This window comes from Drosophila nasuta, chromosome 2R (genome assembly GCF_023558535.2).
Source record: "Drosophila nasuta strain 15112-1781.00 chromosome 2R, ASM2355853v1, whole genome shotgun sequence".
Taxonomy (NCBI): Eukaryota; Metazoa; Arthropoda; class Insecta; order Diptera; family Drosophilidae; genus Drosophila; species Drosophila nasuta.
Genome location: NC_083456.1, coordinates 23,504,011 through 23,516,921, shown reverse-complemented (window position 1 = coordinate 23,516,921; position 12,911 = coordinate 23,504,011). Strand labels below are relative to the sequence as shown.

Here is a 12,911-nt window from a genome sequence, read left to right as displayed (position 1 = left end):
ACGTTAGTAGAGCTTGCAGCGAGCCAATGAGTCGAATGATTTGGCCAATTGAAATGCTGCTCTGCAGCAGTTGCCTCCAGATGCTAGCAATAATTCACTTTTGGATGGCTAAGCCATGGACAAACCTCGAGTTAAAGTGTAGGAGCGAGGAAGTGAGGGAGCAACGGGGAAAGTAAGCGAATAGGACCTGCAGCTAAGGATTAAATATGCAGTGCAAGTCCGAGTTTCGGAAGCGGCTGAGTCACAACGGCAGCAGCAGCAGCTGGAGAGGAGCTTAAGCTTCAAGTTGAATACGAGATGTCAGCAGCCAAAACAACAACAATAGGAACCATGACAACAGTAAAACAAAAACAACCATGGCAACTACATAGAAGAAATATATATGAACAAAAAACTTGCCTTAAAACGCGTTCATGTGTAAAAATGTGCCAGTGTTTTTGTATTTTGGCCGTAAACAAAGCGGGGAAAACCCAAACGAAGAACATAAGAGAAACTTCTTCTTCTTCATCTTCTTGCTCTTGTGCTACAACTTCTTGTTCTTCTTCTTCTTCTTGAGTTGGTTCCTGTTGTGTTAAAAACTAGGCGAAAAGGTAAAAATTTTCTATAAAGTGAAAAGAAACAAGTGAAACGCCTTAACACTTGGCGAACACTCTTTCGCACTCTCTCTCTCTTTCTTACATGCTCTTGCTCTCTTTCACGGCAATAGACTTCAATGGTTCAGTAGATCCTTTCAGTTTTTGTGCTCAAGTGCTATTGTTCTTTTTTTTTGCTGCGCGTTTGAGTGTGTTTCTAGGTGGCAGTTAACACGAAGACAGGCATAAAAAACTAGAACTTAAGGCAAAAACCTATGCAAAAATGTAGCACAGCTAAGTGAAAATGTGGCTAAGGAATGCCGCGTACTAACAGATACCCTAAAGAAAACTATGTGGATCGATAATGCAAAATTGAATAGCAAATTTTAAAGTGCGACAGGCAGGAGAAAGCGTAAAAGTTGAAAGTTATTATTGGTAAAGATTTAAATTGAAGTAATTGAATTTAGTGATTATCAGTTTATTCTAATCGAATGGCTAAATATTATCCTCAAGAAATCTGAAACTAATCTGCAATTTAAGGCCTTACAAACATTACAACTTATTATTATTAAATTATCAAAAATGTTAAGAGAAATAAGTAAGCAGTTAACGTAAGTGAATTTTGTGATTCTCTGTTTATTCTAATCGAATATATTTACAGCTTTAGCAAGAAAATTATTCTTAGAAAATTAGAAAGTCAACTGAAATTTAACGATTTACAAATATTACCAAATTTTGTTATTCAATTATCAACAACTTTTTGTGAAATTAGTAAACAGTTCAGTTCATCAGTGAATTGTAATTCGAAGCTAAATTGAAAGTTCCAACGAACTCACATTACGAATTATAATTATATACAATGAGCAAAAGCTTTTTATGACATTTTAATAGTAAAAATTTAAAGCGAACTAAGTTCTATCGAATTCACTTTACAAATTATTATTATTCAATCATGTTATAGAAATTTAAACACAGTTACTTCATAAATGACTCATCCAATGTGTGTAATTCGAAGTGAATGACGTTCTGTCGAATTCACATTACAAATTATTATTATTCAATCACCAAAAGTTTTAAGAGAAATTAATAAACAGTTACTTCATTAATGAGTCTAATCCAATAGTTGTAATTCGATGCGAACTTTTGCGTTGAGTTTAATGTGCAGTCAGCTTGTAGACCACAGCAAAACGTCCAAGTCATGCTTAAGTTTTAAAGGTTAAAGTTGGTTTTCTCAATGCCATTGTAGAACCCGAAAGTTTCGCAATGTTCAGCTGAGCATGCGAGGCGAGAGGCGGGAGGCGTGACAATGTTGTTGGGGCAACAGGCGACGACAACAAGTCATAAAATACGCAGCACAACAAGGCAAACAGCAGAGCGAGAGGGACAGGGACAGGGACACAGGACAGACAGAAATTGGTACAGTTGAGTGCACAAAATGCCCACAAAATGGTTGACGTCTTTCAGTGTTGTTGTTGTTCTTGTTGTTGTTGCTCGTTTCCGGTTTCATGTGGCATGTGTCACCACAGCAAAAGGCACAGCCAAAAATCTTCGTATTGCAATTGTAGGTTTGGGGCAGCAGCGCAGAGAAAAAGGAAAATGCTTTCGCTCACAATGGAAATGCATTTTCACAAATTCCATTTATTTGAGATGAATGAAAATCCTTTTAAAGCCAAACACCCAGCTACCCATTCTGTACTACTAGTTTCCAGTTAGCAGTTGCCAGTTACCAGTTACCAGTTTGCAGTTACCAGTTACAACATTGCTAACCATTAATAATACAAAAACGCTTGCACAAATTGAGCATGGCCAGAAAAGTTTTTCCCTCTCTTGTGCTGTGCAGCAGTGAACGTAAAAAGTGGCCTATAAATTATTACTCCCCGAAAAATGTTTGCACACTTTTACAGCGCAGTTTATAAATTGACCATAAAACTGGGACAATATAAAGACACGATGCCTGGGCATGCAAGCGATTCGCAAGCAAGGCACAACAATATAAAACAATACAATAAATTCGAACATGAAACTATGCAAAGAGGAGTAGATGACTAAGAGTTTCGCTTTATAAAAGTTGAAAATACTTGAAAATATAGCAATGCAATTCATATTTATTAGTGCAGTAAATTCAAATTTCTTGGAAATTTAATATAAATGCAAGTATATAACAATTTCACATACTTAACGAATGCTAAGCACTTTGGGCTATAACAATGTTATTTTAGCTGTAACAACAGACAAGTTGCGAAATTAAGTATACGCACATCCAATTTGCACTTCAGGCAACACCGCAAGGGTTTTTGATTAAAGCACACATCGCTTATCAGGTTTCATATAAACTCCTGCTTTAATTGCTTGCTTAACTTTAACTCGAAACTGACTTTAATGATGGAGGCGTAACTTACTGGTTTCATGTGCTAAATAAATTAATTGCATGCGGTCATTTTTCTCTCATTCGCCAGCCTAAATAAATAAATAGGAATAATAAATAAACGTTAAGTCGCCGTTGGACTCGTTTAATTACCCTCTACCCATTAAAAGGCTGGCAAAAAAAAAGAGTGTATCATTAGCTCATTAGAGGATTTTATCTTTGCCTCGGACTTTCTCACTCGCAATTATTACGAATGTGTTGATTAGAGAGGAAAAATTACAAGTAAAAGTACTTGGCAAACAAACGAATTATTTATTTTCACAAATGCACACATACTTCTCTCCACTCCACTTCACTTCACTTCACTTCACTTCACTCTTTTGCCCATCATTTGCTGCGGGCAAACTGGCCGTGAGTGTGTGAGTCGCAAATTGTTTGCTTTAACCCTGCCTTGTCCTTGCCTTTTGCCTTGCATTAATTTTAATAGAAGCATTTGGCATTTGTGTTGTTGCTGCCGTCGTTGATTGTTTGATTTTCATTTGCCTAAATTGTTTGCTTGGCATTTCTCCATTTTCTATTTTCCATTTGTCTGATTAATTGCCAATCATAAATCACTACAATGATTTTTACCCTTTTATTTTTTTGTGCACGAATTTATTTTCACCTGACGCTGACAGTTGATTCATTTTTTTTTGGAATACACTAACTTAGGGTAGCATGAATTTTAAAGTAGTTGGAAGGAGTTTATCTAGAGCTTGTCTCAACGTATTCTTTTAATATTCCTAAGTCTCTTAGCGTATTTAATATTCGTTTAGTCCGTTTTTTCTATATGCGAGATCGATATAAACGTATTTGTAGATTAACTTTTAGATTTAACCTTTTTCCCTCGATTATGTATATTCACATTTTTTGCTCGTGTTTTGTCTTGTGACTTGGTTTATTCCACTCTGCTGCTTCTCGGCTGCTTGGTTGCTCAGTTGCTTTGCCCTTCCATATGGCAGCAAATAAATATTTTATATGCTCAACTCAATATGGCGGCTGTCGTGCCGCCATTTTGCCATTCGCCATATTTCATTTCCGCTTGTCGTTGCCTTTGTTTGTTTTGTTGTTGTTTTTGCCGTTTGCCGTTTGCTGTTAGCTGTTTGCTGCTGCAAAACTCAATTATTTATGCATGTCACGTCATTTTCGGCTAACCAGCAGCAGCAACAACAACAACAACAACAACGAGAACAACGAGAAAAACAACAACAATTGAGTTGGGTAAAAGGAAAATTTGCGCAGAAATTCAAATGTCACTGGCAAAGCTGCGGCAACTTTTCTTCTTCAGATATATTTTTGGCCAACATTTTTGCAGCTGCCTCTAATGTGTGTTCAGTTAGGTAGGCGTGGCAGCTAGGTAGGCGCTGCTTATTAGATTGTGAGCATTTTTTCTCTCGTTTTTTTGGGTTTGTGTGTGTGTGTGAGTAATGCGTTTGGCTAGATTTATGGCATGAGTCGCAGATTCTGTCCAGGCAAGTTGTAGGTTGTAGATGGCCTAGGTGGCCACACGTGCTGCACGTTGAGGGCAATTGAATTGTAATTTTCGTATATGACATTTTCATTTTTATGTCGTCGTCGCCGCACACATAATTTTTCATTTCTTGTAGGGATTTGCGATGCTTCGACTTTCGGGCTGGCCGCACGTCGAAAAATCTTACAACATAATTAAAAATTGTGGGACATTGCAGCTGTTTGGTCAAAGCTGTCAATCAGTTGGTCAATCATCAATCAACTGATTTTCCTGGTTGTCATTTAAAGCTACTCTTTAAAGCTTCTATGCTGTAGTATATCAAGTATACGCCGCGTGAATACACAAATTGCATTTTATTTGCGATTGGCAATAAATTTGATATAAATTTCACAAAATTAAATCCACTCACTGGCTTAATAACAACCACAATAAAATTTAATATTAAACAAGAGCGCGAGAAAAAAAAATATGAAATCCAAACGGCGTTGACTTCAATGAAGCGTTAAATTGAATTGTTGTCGCTGTTGTAGCCACATTTATTGCTGTTGTGTGTTTTTTTTCCGAGGTTGTTATTCTGGCTCCCCCGCGAAGCCTCCTCGCGCTCAATTACCCTAGAGTCTGCAGTCTATCTAGTGAAATGTTATTACATTATTTGCAATTTGCCAAACAGTTGAAGATGCCACCAAGAGCGAGAGAGAGAGAGAGAGAGCAAGCGGTTCGTTTAACGACCATGCAAATGGAACGAGCAGAGTTCCCCTAGGGGGCAGCAAAAGGAGAGACACATTGTAATCAAGTCATAAATTGCTCAATGCGCCGGACCGGAACTTAAACAGCGCTCAACCCGTTGCCTAACAACAAAATGGAGCTACTTTTGGCCAGCACGTGCCTTACTTACACACAGGCACACCCATTCACATAAAAACCACACACACACACATTCAGAGAGCAAGCTGCAGCCTATAGATTTATCACAGGGCAGTATCCTTCGCTTTGCCTTTCAATAAGAAGGGATTAGGTTTTAAAGTAAACTACAAACGACGAGACTTCTGCGTTCGCCTGCGTCGTTCCCAAAAGCCAATAAAAAGCACAGATCGCATATCTGTGTTGCCAAGACTCTTAACCCGCCCCGAGCTGGCGATAAGTGTTATATTCAACTGCCAGCTGTGATTCTCTAAAAAAAGTTTCATGTTACCAAAAAGAACGTGTCCCATTCACTGCGTCTCTGCCCCCGCCTTTGCCTTCCGCCTCCATAAATGGCGTCTTTTGCCATTGCTTTTTTTTCACTTCTTATTACTTGTGTGTGTGTGTGCGATTCAGTTATAAATTTACTTATCACAATGTGCCGCCGATAAGAAGGTAAAATTTGTCCGCCTTAAACTGCTGCAGCTTGAGTACTTCTCGCTTAAGCTCTGCCTTGTACCCTGTCCATATCAAATGCACTTCAAGTGGGTATGCCAAGTGCAAGAGATTTTATCCCTTCGAACTTAGACTACAACTAACCACACTCGGTTTTTACAGGGTATACAAATCACGCTGACTTGCTGAAAAACTTTCAACTTCAAACAATAAACTTGCTGCGTGGCATGCAGTGAATACGATTTTTGGTTTTCTTTTACGCTTTTTTGTTTGCTTCGGTTTTTGTTAAGGTTAAGGCAAATTATGTGCAACATGCGGAAGGGCATGGGAGGCACTGTGCCACATGCCACATGCCACTTGCCAGATGCCATATGCCGCATGGCTCATGACTCATTCACTCCCATAGCCAACGTTAACGGCACTTAACTTTCGCACTTTGAAAGATGTTTGTTGAGTTTTAAGCTTTAGCTTCATATAATTTTCATAAGGCCAAGTGGAAGAATTTGGTACTCACAAACATTTTGTTCAAACGTCGCCGTCGTCGTCGCCGTCGCCTCAAGTGGCGTTGGCCAACCAAGCGGTAATTCTGACAGCCTCCCAGAGTGGCGACTCGGGGGAGGGGCGAAGTGGCAGCGATGTGGCTTAAGCGTAGGATGCCGCAATGCAGAGCGGAGGGAGGGGGAGAGGGAGAACACTCTGCAAGATGCCACAACCAACCAACCTCAAGTGAATCAAGTGAATTTATTTTTGCCTTTTTGGATTTCGTCATTTGGAGTATATATCATAAGCAGCATAATTTGATTGGAAAACTCGACGACGTAATGGAGGTTTTACATACACTCGAGTGTATTTTCTTTTTCATATATTGTAAAAGCATATTGTGTGTATAATTTATGGCGTAGGCCACTTCATTTCAAAGTCTACTGTTTCATTTTTAAATTGAATATGAGGTTTTAAGTGGTAGAGCAGAAAAATGTTTTAACTTATAGATTTCAATAGATGTTATAAACAAGGAAGAAATATCGAGTGTGATCTATGAAATATCCGCTATCCATTTTGTATAAAATAAAGTCAGTGCAGCATTATTCTTAAAATATACTAAATCAATATACCAAAAATACTAAAATATACCAAAGGCTATTTATGGTATATATGCAGATAAAAATAGAGTATAAAAGGTGTTATATTATTCTTAAATTATACTGAATTAATATACCAAAAAAAAATATTAAAATATACCGACAGCTATTTTTGGTATGTTAAATACTCTATTAACATACCAAAAATAGCTGTCGGTATATTTTAATATTTTTTTTTGGTATATTAATTCAAGGAAGCGTTGTCCAGAACTTATTGAACTAATTTTGCATATATGTTTATATTTTATATTTATATTGTATAGTACTATTTTATATTTTTATTTTCATTTAGCGCAAAGAAATCTCAAACGGAGCAACTTAAAAAATGTGCACAATAAGTGTTAAATTTCCTTTTACAGTTTCAATGTTAAGCTCTCTAGTTTCCATACTTTCTTTTCGCCTTTTCTGTTGTTCATACTTTCTCGTAATAGTATTAAATGGCAAATTGTTTTATTTATGTTTTAGTTGCTTGTCATTGTCTCGAATCTATTGTCATCAAATGGTTTTTTTTTTTAGTTCTATAAGAAGCTTTAATTCCGCTCAAGATTTCCACAATTTACGCTATTGTTTTCACATTCTTCATCTACGATATTGAAACTAACTTAATCCCTACTCCAGCACTGTTCACATTCTTTCCAATTTCAAAGGGATTCAACATATTTAAGCACTTACTTTGCTTTCTCTGCTTTTCTTCTTAATTTCACACTTTGATGTCTCGCTACTTTCAGCTGTTCATCCTTCTTCTTTTACTCTCCCATTCAAATGCAATACTTTCTTCTGAGCACTTACTTCCCTCCACTCTACTTCTTCGCTCCCAACTTTGTACTCAGATTCAATATAGGAAAATATGGAAAAAATTTCAAAAAACCCAATGAGTAGTAATTATGCGCACAATATTTCTGTGGCAATGAATGGGGCAAAAGTTTTTTTTTTTGTTGCTTTGCTAAGAAAATTTATGTAAAACTAATTTGAAGTCGCCGCAGTATTTTTTGTTTTAAGATTTTTTCGCAGTGTTGTTGTTGCTGCTTTAGTTCCGCTTTGGTGTTTGGTGCTCTCTTCTAGAATTTCAATTAAACTTTGCGTCAGTTTGTCGTCGTCGTCGTCGCGCATCACTCCGGCTCCAACGCCAGCTGTCAACTCGGGCAGTCCCGAGGCGTCTAATGGAGCTGCTTGCCTCGCAGTCTGCTGGTGTTGCAGGGTGGTGTGTGGTGACAGAACTTGGGCGCGTCACTGTCAACATTTGTTGAACACAAAATTTCAGTTTAGCATTTTACGCTTGACGCGCTGCCTAATGGTTGAATTGGCATAAAGAGCGACGAACGAGCGAAATAGAGAGAGAGAGAGAGAGAGAGAGAGAGAAATAAAGGAAAAGGAACTCAGTCTGAGTGAGAGAGTCGGGAACTGGCAACAGCTATCAAATGAATAATGCATTTTTATCCACAATTTAGCCGAGCTAAAGTTTTACCCACCTTTTGAATGCAACACCTGCCTGCCATTTCCCCCTCCCCTCACCTGTGTTGCGATCGTAAACTTAATTACGAGTCCCGTGCTCGGGAAATGGGCTAAAGTGGGTAGAAGTGGGGGAGCGTTTGGTTTTGTGCCAGTTTTTTAATGCAAATTGTCAATAGTTGTTCTTTACTTTGTCTTGGCGGATTTTTCCTTTTGCTTGTGTCAGCTCTTGTTCTTTTGCTTGTTGGCCAAGTTAAAAGCCAAACAACTTCATTCATATGCATAAACTGCAATCAAAAACTTTGTCCTGCCTGCCTGCTTTTGCCTTTGCCTTTGCCTGCGACTTTTCCGTATTGCAAAAGTATTTTCAATTTTTAATAATCGTGGCTTATACGAGCGCCTCTCAGTCAACCAACCAACGAACCGAGCCAACAAACTAACCAACCAACCAAAAGTAGGAAAAAAAGGGCAGAAAGCGAATTCTAAAGTAGATAAACGATGGTGATGCCATTGATGGAGATGCTGCATGTAAGTGTATAAAGATTGAGGATGATAAAGATAAGGACAGGCACAGAGCCAGCAAAATGAGGAGGATGAGCTGCAAACACCACACACACACACACACATACACACACACACATGCAAAGATGTGGCATAAGTATGTTGTGCAGCAACAAAAATTTTATGAGATTTCTTTTATGCATGCATTTTTATCTATCGATGCAGAAAGTTTTTGCGTGTGCTCAGAATGCTCTTTACTCTATCGCCGAGGGGCTTAACCCTGGAGAGATGCTGATGAAAATCGGTCGATAGCATTGAATGCCTTCATTTAAGTCATAAATTTCAATATTAAAAGGAAGAAGGTATAAATTTTATTGATAACATTTTATGGGTTATTTCGATAGAGATTATTATTTCTGTTTAGAGATTGGAATTAAAAATTAATCCTTCAAGAAATTTGCTATTTCCTTGTTTATATATTTATATTTATTTATCTCGATCTCAATCTATCATTTAGATTTCTCAATAGCAGCGCATCGAGTCTTCGACTTGGGATTATTTTTGTCATACTTAGTTTTGTCGCTTTAGAGAAGTTGCTCTGCCATTTGGCCTCGTTTCAAGGGTTCATCCATAGAGTTTTATGCAAATATGCGCAAATGTGTTCATTGCTTGAAAGTTTATGACACTACCTTCATCCTCCCGCTGAGCACTTCTCGCTCTCACTCTTATCTATCTATCTCTCGCTCTCATTGTTGGAATGCTCGTGTCATAATCTTTGACAACTATCGGCATTCATGCGGCAGGAGGCATGTAACCCAAGTTTCCTCTGGCATTTGATTTGCTGACTGGACTGGAGTGCAACAGCTGCCAACTGACAACTGTTCGTGTGTGTTTGTATGTGTGGTCTCACTTATTCTGCGACTGCTGCACAACTACAACTACAACTACAGCATCAGCATCAGCTGCAAGTTGTTCAATTTTCCCTGACCCGTCGAACGAAAATAACAATAGCAACAATAACAACATCAGCAGCAGCAATAACGATAGCAGCAACAACATCATCTTTGTTATTTGCTCTCGCGTCAAATGTGACCAGCAGCAGTCTGAACTTTGCTACTACACTGAGAGAAATATATTGAACACGTTTTCATATTTTCATTAGAATAATATTTTCATGAAGAATCCACTTTCAATTATGCATGCTGTAATCCAGCTTCGCTGCATCATCTCGAAGCTTAGAAAAATAATTCCGATTGATTTCATTTTAATTTGAAATCTTTGAGAAAAATAATATAATCCTTGCTGATGTGAACTAAAACAAATATTGAAGAAAAATAATAATTCTTGCTTATGTGAACTAAAACCAATTTGTTTTCTCAGTGTTTGAGAGAGAGCTGGAAAAACAGGAAAAGGGTTTTATGCTGTTGCTATTGCTGCTGCTGCTGCTGTTGCTTTATTTGTTTGTTGGTTTTCCGCTCGCATTTCATTTTATGATTTTTGCCTCGTTTCCTTTTTTCCGTTATGCGGTGCGCACAAAGTTTTCCGACATTAAGTGAAATTGAAAACTGCTGTCGACTTTTGTCTTGTCTCAATTTCTGGCATGTGCAATTTTTAATAGCTCGCAATGCCATAAGCTCTTCGCTTCGTGCTCTCTGCTCTCTGCGGTTGCTCTCTGTGTGTACAGACGGACAGACAGAAAGAAAGACAGATGGATAGACAGATAGTTTACCAGTTTGCTCTCGTCTGTCACTTGGCTTATCTTTATAGTCGTGCGGTCTTTGCTTAGCTTTTGCTCTAGTACTAGATATATATATTTTATCATTGAATATTTTAGTAGAATTTCGCATTTTTCGTTTTGCTGCTTGCAATTTGATTGATGTCTAGGTTGATGAGCAGCAAAGAGAGAAGTATGTACTAGAAGCATACTGTTGCCTGCTACGTTTTTGCTTGCCACAAAGTGCTGCATAATTGACATTGTCGTATAAATTACAACATTTCATTTCAACCGTTCATCGTCGTCTTTCTCCTCCTTCCCCTTTTCATTGGTTGCTGTTGAAACTTGTTTTGCATATTTGAAAATCATTTCAATTTCCAGTCTCTCGTCCTGCATACAAAATTTGCACATTTTCTATCTATTGCATTTTATTGTTGTCCTGTACAGGCATGTTCTAAATAATTCAGTGCTTATTGACGGCTTTTGTGGCAAGTAGCATGCATACATGCTACAGATTTAAACATCTCTTCAGTGGAAACCACAAACTGTTGCAAATCTCCCGTTGTGACTCGCACAATAGAAAATCAATTAAGCTGCTGACAGGCCTCTCTAAGTCCTTGGGCTTAATGGACCAACGTTTTATGAGTCGTCCACAATGTATGCTGCACTTCCACACATTGCTCATACGCCCCATATGACCCACAATGCCGATTGATGTGTAAACAACGTGCCAATGCCGTTCATTTCAATTGCAATCCAATCATAAAAACAATTAAGTCGGAAATGTGGGAAAAGTACGCGCTTTATGTGCAGTTATGTGCCAACATTTTTAACGTTCTTATTTGTGCTAAGTGTGCAAAGAGCTCTCTCTCCCTCTCTCTCTATCTGCATATCCTCTTAATCCATCAATCCACTCGAGCAAAACGAGGTTAGATTTCGAAAACATCTGACAGCCGAACACGTGCGACAGCAAAAAAAAAGTCAAAGCTGGTCATTCTAATGAGAGACGACAAGCCGAGCCTGTGGCGATAGATAAAAACAAGATTGAAATTCTGCAAAGGAGTTTGGTTATGCCATCTTTCTTTCTGAAGTCGTGGTGAATGCTTTCTTCGACTTATCGTTCACTTTCATCAACAGCATAAGATTTTTTTGTTCTGCTTTCTTCGGCCCTGTTTCTTGTTGTATCAACTCGAATAATTAATAATGAATGAATTAATAAAACACAATTTTGATTTTGCAGTTTTTATTGGGTTCACACTTTATGCTTATACCTAAATTGTCTATTTTTTTTTCTATATTTTATCAACGACTTTAATCATTTTCACTTCAATTTGTTATTCAGTTGTGCTTCGAGTGTCTGTTTTAGATCGTAAATTATAAGTTGATTCAGAAACAATAATTAAGAATTTACGTACAATATGAGAATGAATATGACAATGAGTTTTCTCCTTGTCGCTTGATGGCTATTGTTCTGTAAAAAGAAAATTTGTAGGCTTTGAAAAAACTTATTTAAAAATTGCTTACCATATCTTCTTCAGAATGTTTTTATTTATATATTTTGATATACATATGTGTGTATGAGAGTTGTGTTAAAGAATGATAGAAGTCAAATTTGTTTTTCGGTAGATAGAAAATTCTGGTGAGAAATTTGAACTCAAGGCCAACTAGGATTATCTTTTTTCTTCATTAGATAACATGTGTGCAAGATAAAAGAATACTAACGAGTATACAATTCAACAAGATAAAGTTAGATATTTATTTCAATAATAATATAAATGCAACAATTCAAATGGCTTTGCAAATATGCCTCAAAGTTGTCTCTGAGTAGATCAAAGATGATATCATTATAATGTTGGACTTCATAGAATAACTTCAATTAACTGAGTTTATCTGCAGCAGTATTGAATTGATATACATATGTATGTATATGTTCTGTGTATTTTGTTTGCTTTGCTTTTCATTTTCCTGCTTCACATGCACATTTTTCACAAACATGCTGACTTGTTGTTGTTCTCCATGTGGTTTGACTGGAAACATTGCTGCTGGCATATAAATGAACAGGAAAGAAAATCCAGAATCCTGGCCATTTGCCGCTCTGCCACGAGTCATTGCCAATGCAATTTTCAACGTTCAGCTGCAGGGCAAACACAGAGAGAGACACACAGAGAGAGAGAGAGAGGGGAAAGTAAAGAGGTAGGTTCGAGTGGGGCATAGGGACTCGAGTTCGTTTCGTTTAATTAAAAAACCAATTTGAGCTGTGACTGCTGAAACTGATGGAAGCGGGTGAACACCAAATGATTCACAA

General features: G+C 37.6%; 1 protein-coding gene and 1 long non-coding RNA gene across 2 annotated transcripts in view; one reads left to right on the top strand and one right to left on the bottom strand.

The window, feature by feature from the left end:
• Positions 1-12,911, top strand: part of LOC132785544 (protein tincar) — a 72,978-nt gene that overhangs the window by 29,798 nt on the left and 30,269 nt on the right.
• LOC132786708 (uncharacterized) lies at positions 11,833-12,204 on the bottom strand. Its single transcript, XR_009632472.1, has 3 exons — positions 12,131-12,204; positions 12,022-12,077; positions 11,833-11,963 (listed from the first exon to the last, which is right to left on the bottom strand). It is a non-coding gene; the product is annotated as an uncharacterized LOC132786708 (long non-coding RNA).